The sequence below is a fragment of the Cavia porcellus genome, unplaced genomic scaffold (assembly GCF_034190915.1).
Source record: "Cavia porcellus strain 051 isolate PalLab524CR breed Dunkin Hartley unplaced genomic scaffold, mCavPor4.1 scaffold_7, whole genome shotgun sequence".
Taxonomy (NCBI): domain Eukaryota; kingdom Metazoa; phylum Chordata; class Mammalia; order Rodentia; family Caviidae; genus Cavia; species Cavia porcellus.
In genome coordinates, this window is record NW_026947490.1 from 11,767,820 (window position 1) to 11,776,529 (window position 8,710).

Sequence of the window (8,710 nt, forward strand, 5' to 3'; positions counted from 1 at the left end):
ACACAGCTGTTTGCAGTTTCACTGTTTGAATGTCCACTGTATGCTTTAATCCTGTAACTTGAACAACTATTTCTAAGATGACAATATGTAATCTATTAACTAGTGATTTCTTACCTTTTTTTGTAATTCTGTATTACTTGTACCCTTATACTGTTTTTTTGGGTTTTTTTTCCTTTTAACTAAAAAATTTTTTAAAAAGCAAATTTTGATAAAAGAAAAAAAATTTCTGAAAAGTTTTCTTATGTGAAAGCTTCTAAGTTGCTCTCAACTCTGGAATAATGAGTGTAGCAGTAGTCAGGAAGACATCAGTTTGTTAAATAAATTATTGTGGATCATAATTCTTTGAATTTTAGTTATGATACCAATACTTGGCTGCCTAATAGAATAATCTGGAAGAAATAAATATATTACAGATTCCTGGGTCCACATAAAGAATTTCAGCCAACAAACCTATTGTTTTGTTTTACTTGATGTCAAATTGGAGGAGCAATTTAATAAATCACTATAAAGATTAAACTATAAATGATTACTGTGGTGGACTGCTTAATGGATAACTTGAGTGGGAACACTTAGGTGAACTGAGTCAGCATAGTTCTGGGCATGGAAAGCCCAGCTGAGGATTGTTACCAAAAGCACAAACGGAAAATCAGAGGAGAAATGTGTGCTGCTGATTTGACTGGTTTTCTTGATAAGAACTGAGCTCTTCCCACTGTCAGAGGAACTCGGGTCCTCTCTGTCACTGAGAATAGCCATGGTGCTCTTCAAGGGAGCTCTGGTCTTCGGCATCACTTCCTGGTTCCAATGCAGATCCCTCAGTCTTCTGACACAGATCATTTACACTCTCACCCCAGCCCAGACTTTCTAGCTTCTACCCCTGGCCCTTGGATCTTTCCAGTGCAGATCCTCAATACAGACCTAAAAGAGACATTACCATGGGCTCTAGGCCTTCATCTGGACTCATAGAGGACATTGATGTGGGATCAAAGTCTTCAACTAGACTCGTGTGCAATATTGGCATGGGATCCAGGCTGTCTGCTAGATTCTTCAGGTCTCTAGTGCATGGATAATTCTCTTATACTCTTCTGCATTTGACTTTTTGGGTAAATACTATAAGATAATCTGATAAATTTATATGTCCTGTATTATATCTACTCCCTTGCAAGCCTTGATTACAACAATTGTTAAAATATCAATTTCAAAAGCATATTTTTCATGAATACATAGTATTCCACTGAAACATATAATTTATATCACTTTTTATTTCCATTGAATACTTAAGTGGCTTATATTCTGCCACAATAATGTATTTAAGTGAATTTCCATATTTAAATTTATTGGCCTGCTAGGAGGCCCCAGGGAGATTTTTGCAGGTGAGGTCCCAAGGTTAAGAATACACATATAAAAGAATAAACAACAACAGGCAGCATGGAGCAGAGCAGAGAGCCCAAGAATGAAAGCAAGAGCAGTTCTTATACAGGCTGTTGTGTCATATTTACATTCTTGAATTGCACAATTACCAGCGCATGAGTGTTTAACTGCACTAAGTCATAGTTACATAACTACCCCACTGTAAGCTTGGGCTAGACAAACAAGGTCATGTCCCGGGGTACCCTTAGACGACCCTGAGACTTGAAGCAGTCTGAGTGGTTTCCCACAAAGTTTTATTTACAGACAGAAGGTAGACTTTTTTTAAAAAATAGATTTTGTTGAGATCTTTTTTCTTGTTTTTTTTTTTTTCTAGGTTTGTTTATTGATGGCTACCTCCCCATTTGTGAACTATCCACATAGCTGGTTGTTTTTATTTTTTTTTTTTTTATTTTTTTTTTTTTTTGTCTTTTTCCTTTTTATCGGTACCGGGGATCGAACCCACGTAGCTGTTGTTATATGGGTCAGATCTCTCCTCAGAAGTACATAAAGCAAGCAATGTTCCCAGAAAAGAGGGAGTACAGAAAGTTACCTAAGTTACACAGCTTTTCAGGGATCATTTAAAAGAGTGTAGCAGTCCCCCTCATCTATGAAGGATATATGTTAAATCAGGCGGAGTTTATTAGAGAAACAGATATAACACAAGATACGCAAATGTACACAAATTTACTAGGTTGGCTTACGATGACCACGCACAGAGCTGGATGAGGAAAAAATTTGAGAGGGGATCTGCACCCTGGAGACCAAAAGGTTTTTATCCAAAGTCTGGAGCTGACTGCAGTGTCCTGTGTGAGTTCACATCAGGAAGCCAATGGGTCTGCGATGGAAGGCTGAAGAGTCTACGCCAGAAGGCTGAAAGATCTGCATCAGAAGCCAGGAGATGACATCCAAGGTGAAACAAAAGCAGATCCATCCTTCATCATTGCCTCTTTATACCATCCAGGTGACAGCTGCCCTAGCATAGAATTGCTAAGCTGATTTAGTTAAGCTTCTCTTACTCAAGTTGACACAATCGACCAATCATGACCTATGATCTAAGATCCCTCCCCAAGGATGACTGAAACAAAAAATACTATCAAATCCTACGCACACTGTGTGTTTCTTGTCCTTACATTCATATAATAAAGCTTAAAATATAAATCAGGGACAACAAGAAATTAACAATACCTAATAATACAACATAACAATTATGACAGTGTGCTGAAATCAGTGATATGAATGTATTTTCTGTCTCTTTCTCTTTCTCCAAAAATTCCTTTCTGAGTTGGCCCTGTGATAATGCCCACGTGATGAAATAAATTGAGACCATCCACACTTTTGCAATTTGGGATGTGACTGCTAAGCTATCGTGAGTTACGTTTCCCATCTTCACAATTGCACTGATAAAAGATTTGTTTTTGCCATCTAAAGCTCAGCATAGAACTTTTTTGTGTTTCCTTATTGGCAATGAGTTTTCGTATTTTCTTGCTTGCAGTGAGTTACGGTCCCATAAGTCAGGAACTTTCTCCTTTTGATTTAAAGAATGCACTTTGTTGACTTTCTTTGGAATATCAGAATACCCACCAATTCTAATACATATACTTTGAGGTCATTATTAAATAAACTAAAGCTAATTTGAACATGTCTCTGCAATAAACAATCAATCTTATAACCTATGACTAATGAGTAGGTAACATATAGCATGGATGCACTGGACAAAGAAGTTTTCCCCATCTCAGGCACAATGGGGCTGGACTGAGGAAGACTTCATCACACCACTCAGAATAGTGCATAATTTATAACATGAATTATTTATTTTTGGAATTTCTCATGTAAGATTTTTGGATAGCAGTGGACTGTGGACAACTGAAACCACATAAGCCAGGAAAGCAGGTAAGTGAGGCTACCATGTATATTAAATTACATCTTAGAAAGAAGAGCTGAGAGAGAACAAATAGTTGCTTTCCTTCAAATGGTTTAAGAAATACAACTTTACCTTTGTATCTTCTTTCTTTTAGCTCTTCTGTAAATATACAAAAAAAAATCTTGGCCTGTTTTCATTTTCAAAATATCAAAAATATCTCAGGTTTTCAAACTTTTTCCAAATGTAGGACCTTCTTATTCTGAAGAGTGAAGGCAACAATTCCTGAAATAGTCTTGATGGTTAGACTCAAGTTTCTGCCTCAGACAACCCTTCTCCCTGCTAATATAAAGTTCTCTAAATGGCAAGATCATGACTCTTGCTCAAGTATGAATCAAGCACCAAAATAACAGGATTAATGAGTAGGAGAATTAATACACTGATAAAAGCAATTCAGAAAAATGGATAAAACATATGTAAGTACACACATACATCATACGTGTGTCAAAATATATAAAATCTGTAACACAAAATGGAAGCTGCCAATAGAAAACTGGTTAATGTGGTACAACACCGTATATTTACAATGTTTGGGTTCATTTTTATTCAGGGAAGAAATCAATTTCATCTAAAAAAATCCAAAACATTTTCATATTCATCAATTTCCTACACCCTAATTTCTACTTCATCTTGGCTGCAATATAGCTCAGTCAATAGGGAAATAAAGGTGCACATTCCTGCACAATAGATAAACACATCAGGGTCCTGAAAATGTACTCAGTAACCACTTCTGAATCAAATCTTTCATAATTATTTTTATTGCTGTTTCAGATTTTAACATCATTTTATGCCACAGCTCTCCTCCTACATTCAAGTTAATCATTGTAGAATATAGCTTGCATTCAAAACTGGTCAATTTTTGTCATTTCCTGGTTAATTCATGATTTTTATACCCATGTGACCCGAAACTTTCAGATAATTCAGTCAACATGTGTGGTGGACACTTGCCACATATGTGAATGGATACATCATCTGTCATCAAGGAATTGATGCCACTAAAACAGTGGCTACTTTCTCTATGAACTTATTGCTCTTAATCTGTCAGTATCCTTAGAATTTTCTCCAATCTTGCTGGATTCCATCTGTAATTGCGCCAGCATACAGTAACCCCTGCAGATGACAGTGCCACAAGTGACATATGTCCAGCAGGCTTAGGGTGCCTGTTTGGTTTACAAAAGCACAAAGGACACAATTCTACTTTTGCTTGTTTCTTTGACTTACTTGCATATAGCTATTACTTTTTCTTTATAACTGGAAACTGTTGTAAAGATGCAGCAGGGATCACAGATGGGGACCCAATGACTTTGTTAGTTTATGTGATGAAGTGTTTCTAGAGCACTCTTGCTATCAAACTTTCTTGATGTGGCTAATTAAGTTTATCCTAATTTATGATTCAAAAAGCTTTGATTTCAGAGTGATGGCTGTCATATAAATATAGATTAAATCAAGCATAAATATGCAGGTGCTGCTCTATAAAAAAACATCTGTAGTGAGAAGCAAACAACTTACAAAACATCAACATGGAGACTTCTAGGGGACAAAGTAAAAGAGTTATAATCCTAATGACTGATAGACTGCTATTTCCTGAATTCCTTTATTTACCAAAAGCTTGCCCTGTATTGGTGACTTCATGTTCCCTTACTAAGAATGAGTAGGTAAAAGTTACATATCTCTACAGGGCTGTAACTTTTAAAAAGAGAATAAGAGAAAGTATATTTTCACAATTCAAAACATTAGCATAAACTAATTTCAAACCCTCACCTATTAGTATGGGTTTCAATTTGTAACAGTTCACAGAAACGTGCCCCATAAACTGTAAGTTCCTAAATGGTTCCAGTATTTTCAAATGGAAATGGAAAATAGAATCTGAATGTGAAATCAAATGACCACCTAACATATAAATTTTATGTTGATACTTGCATCATCTTGTTAACATGGTGCAAGCTCTGGTAAGGAAGCTATGTTTTTTAACTAAAAATTTCTTCTCTTTTGTAAAAATTTTATATTAGGCAGGTACAATCTATTGTTTTGCAGTAGAAACACAATACTAAGTGTAGGTAAAATCACACTGTTGAATCATGAGTTAAAGGTAGTCAATTAAAAATGAAATGATTGAATGCACTAAGCAATCATCTAGTGACTTCATAGAATGAAGAAGAGCTTTATTTCCATCTGTCCTCAGAAAACCAATCAAATTGATTGAACATCATAACGACTGACAAGCAAAAGCTTATAGAGAAAATAGAATATCCTTTACAGTTTTCTTTCTCTTGTGTCCAAATCTTTCTTTTCCTCTCTATCATAACTGTGAGGATCAAAAGTAAATGAAAGCAAAATATTTATAACTAAGCAATAAAATTAAAATTATCTAAGTTTTTATTATTAACTATGACATTGTAGAAGTCCACAGCACTAACATTTTAGTGCCTGTGATTGAAATGAATAATCAAAATTTGGAGTGAATTTCTGATTGGAAAATAAAATTTTAACTAAAAACAACTCCTTACAGCAAAGACATCATGGCCCATTGACACAGATGAAGTACACATTTGAAGAACACCAGGAAAAAAAGTAAAAAGACTACCCATTTTCTGTTAAAAAGGGAGAGAAAATTTCCAAATAACAATTACAATAACAATAAAAATGTGGGCTTGGATGGACATGACATGTTAGAAAAAAAAATAAATATTATACAACAGAATTAACGCATAAGGAGATAGACGTGGTGGCACATACATGTAATACCAGCAGCACTCAGGAGTCTGAGGAAGAAGTATCACTGTGAGTCTGAGACTAGCCTGGGCTACATACTAATAGTATTGATACTCTGTATCAAAAATAAAATAAAACAGAAAGTGAATCAATGTGTAAGGCATATTCAGGAGCCAATAGTAAACTATAATTGTGAAATTTGCTCCACATGGGAGACTAATCACTTTGAAGCTGGTTTAAATAAATAATTTATTTCCTGATAATGTTTCAATTGAAAAAATTTTCAGGTGACTGTTAAATATTTAATATGCACTATATATGTAATTAGCAATCATGATAAAGCATGAGACAGTATAATGCACTTAATTGGAATACACACATAATTTGGAAAACTAGCAACATCCTAGTACACACACAAGTACAAATTAACAAATTTTATTTTCTAGTAATTGATCATGTTTTTGTGAATATTTATTTTTATGAACACATACCAGTTTCATGCTTCATCAAAAGTAATTATAAAAATATTCAAATATACCTGTAGTATACATAATAGAATTTTAGAACTGGCAATCAAGACATATATTTTCGATCTGCCTCCCTGTGTGTCTGGAGGACTGGGGATTTCTCAGCAAGCAGGCGAGCATCACCAGTTCCAGAGGCCCCACAGCCTGCGGTAAGTGCCCAGTGCACTCTGCCCCAAGCCCAGTCTGTTCGGGACCCTACAGGCTTCCAGTTGCAGTGAAGTGTCTAACTGGGTCTGAGGCGCCTACATCCGCCTCCCCATTCTGGGTGTGCTCGGAGAACTGAGGAGTTTTAAGCAAGCAGGTGGGCGCACAGTGTCCCTGGAGCCCAGGTTATCTGGAACTACGGAGTTCTAAACAGGCAGAAGATGGCCATTGGTTCCAGAGGCCCAGCGGCCTGGGGGAATTGGGAGCCAGAGTCCCAGGAGCTGTGAACATAGAAGTGAATTTCCAACAGATCCTGAGGAAGCTTTCGAATAACACTTGAAACACAGAAATATAGGAAAATGACAAAACAAAAACCAAATTACAATCTTAAACCTCCAGCCCATCTCAAGAAACCCTAGGAGCGATATATATAAAAGAAAATATATGCCATACACCTCAAATATTGGACATAATAGCTACTGAAATAAACAAGCAACTCCAGGAAGCTTTAAAGGAATTCAAACTCGAAATAATCTCCCAGGTAAAAGAAGAAATGATAAAAGAAATGAAAGAGATTCTGAATATATCTAAAGAAAACACAGATAAAAAATTGGAGGAACTAAACAAAAAGATAGAATCCCTACATGAGCAATATAAGAAAGAAACAGAATACATAAAGCAGATGCACAGAGATATACAGGAAATCAAAAACTCCACTGAAAGCTGTAAAAAACCACCTCAATTAAAATGAAGATACAATTTCAGACCTTGAAGACAGGATTGCAGCTAATGAACAGGAAAGGAAAGATCTTTTAAAAATAACAAGGAATCAGGAAATAACAATACAACAACTGCAAGATGACACCAAAAAACAACATAAGATTGATAGAGATTAATGAAAAAGAAGGGGACGAGATAAAGAATGTCAAGAGGATATTTAGAGAAGTAATAGCTGAAAATTCCCCAAACATGAGATCGGAAACCGACATCAGGATCAGTGAAGCATATAGAATTCCAAATAGTCATAACCAAAATAAAACTACACCCAGACATATAAAAATTACCATCCCAGAAATCCAACACAAGAATAGATTATTAAAAGCTGTCAGAGAGAAAAGACAGATCACTTATAAAGGAAGGCCTATCAGAATCACAGCAGACTTCTCAGCCCAAACAATAAAGTCAAGAAGAGCATGGAGTGAAGTATTCCAGATCCTAAAGCAAAATGAATTCCAACCTAGACTGATGTACCCTGAAAAACTGTCCTTCAAAATCGATTGTGAAATATGATACTTCCATGACAAAGAACAGCTGAAGAACTTCATGAACACCAAGCCAATCCTGCAAAAAATATTGAGAGACAGTTTAGATACACAAAGGAAAAAAATACTAAGCAAAGCAGATAAATAAACAGAACAGAAAGATAAAGATGCAACAGCAGAGAGATAACATGTCAACAATAAACCAACATATAACAGTTATAACCATTAATGTAAATGGTCTCAATGCACCAATCAAAAGAAACAGACGAGCAGAATGGATGAAGAAACAAATTTCAACAATATGCTGTTCACAGGAAACCCATCTAACGCAGAAGGATACTCCCAGACTGAAAGTCAAAGGATGGAAAACAATACTTCATGCAGCAGGAACCCCCCACAAAGCAGGAGTAGCCATTCTGTTTGCAGACGTGAACTTTAAACCAAAAATGATCGGAAAGGACAAAGAAGGTCGCTACATACACGTTACAGGAAAATTCCAAGAGGAAGAGATAACTATCTTAAGTATATATGCACCAAACTCCAGGGCACACAGTTATATAAAACAACTATTAACAGAAATGAAAAATCAAATTACCAGTAACACAATTGTAACAGGAGACGTTAACATGCCATTGACACCAAGGGACAGATCAACCAGACAGAAAATGAGCAAAGAAATAACAGAACTGCGGAATAACCAAACAGCATATGCTTGAAATTTGTTTCTTCATTCATTCTGC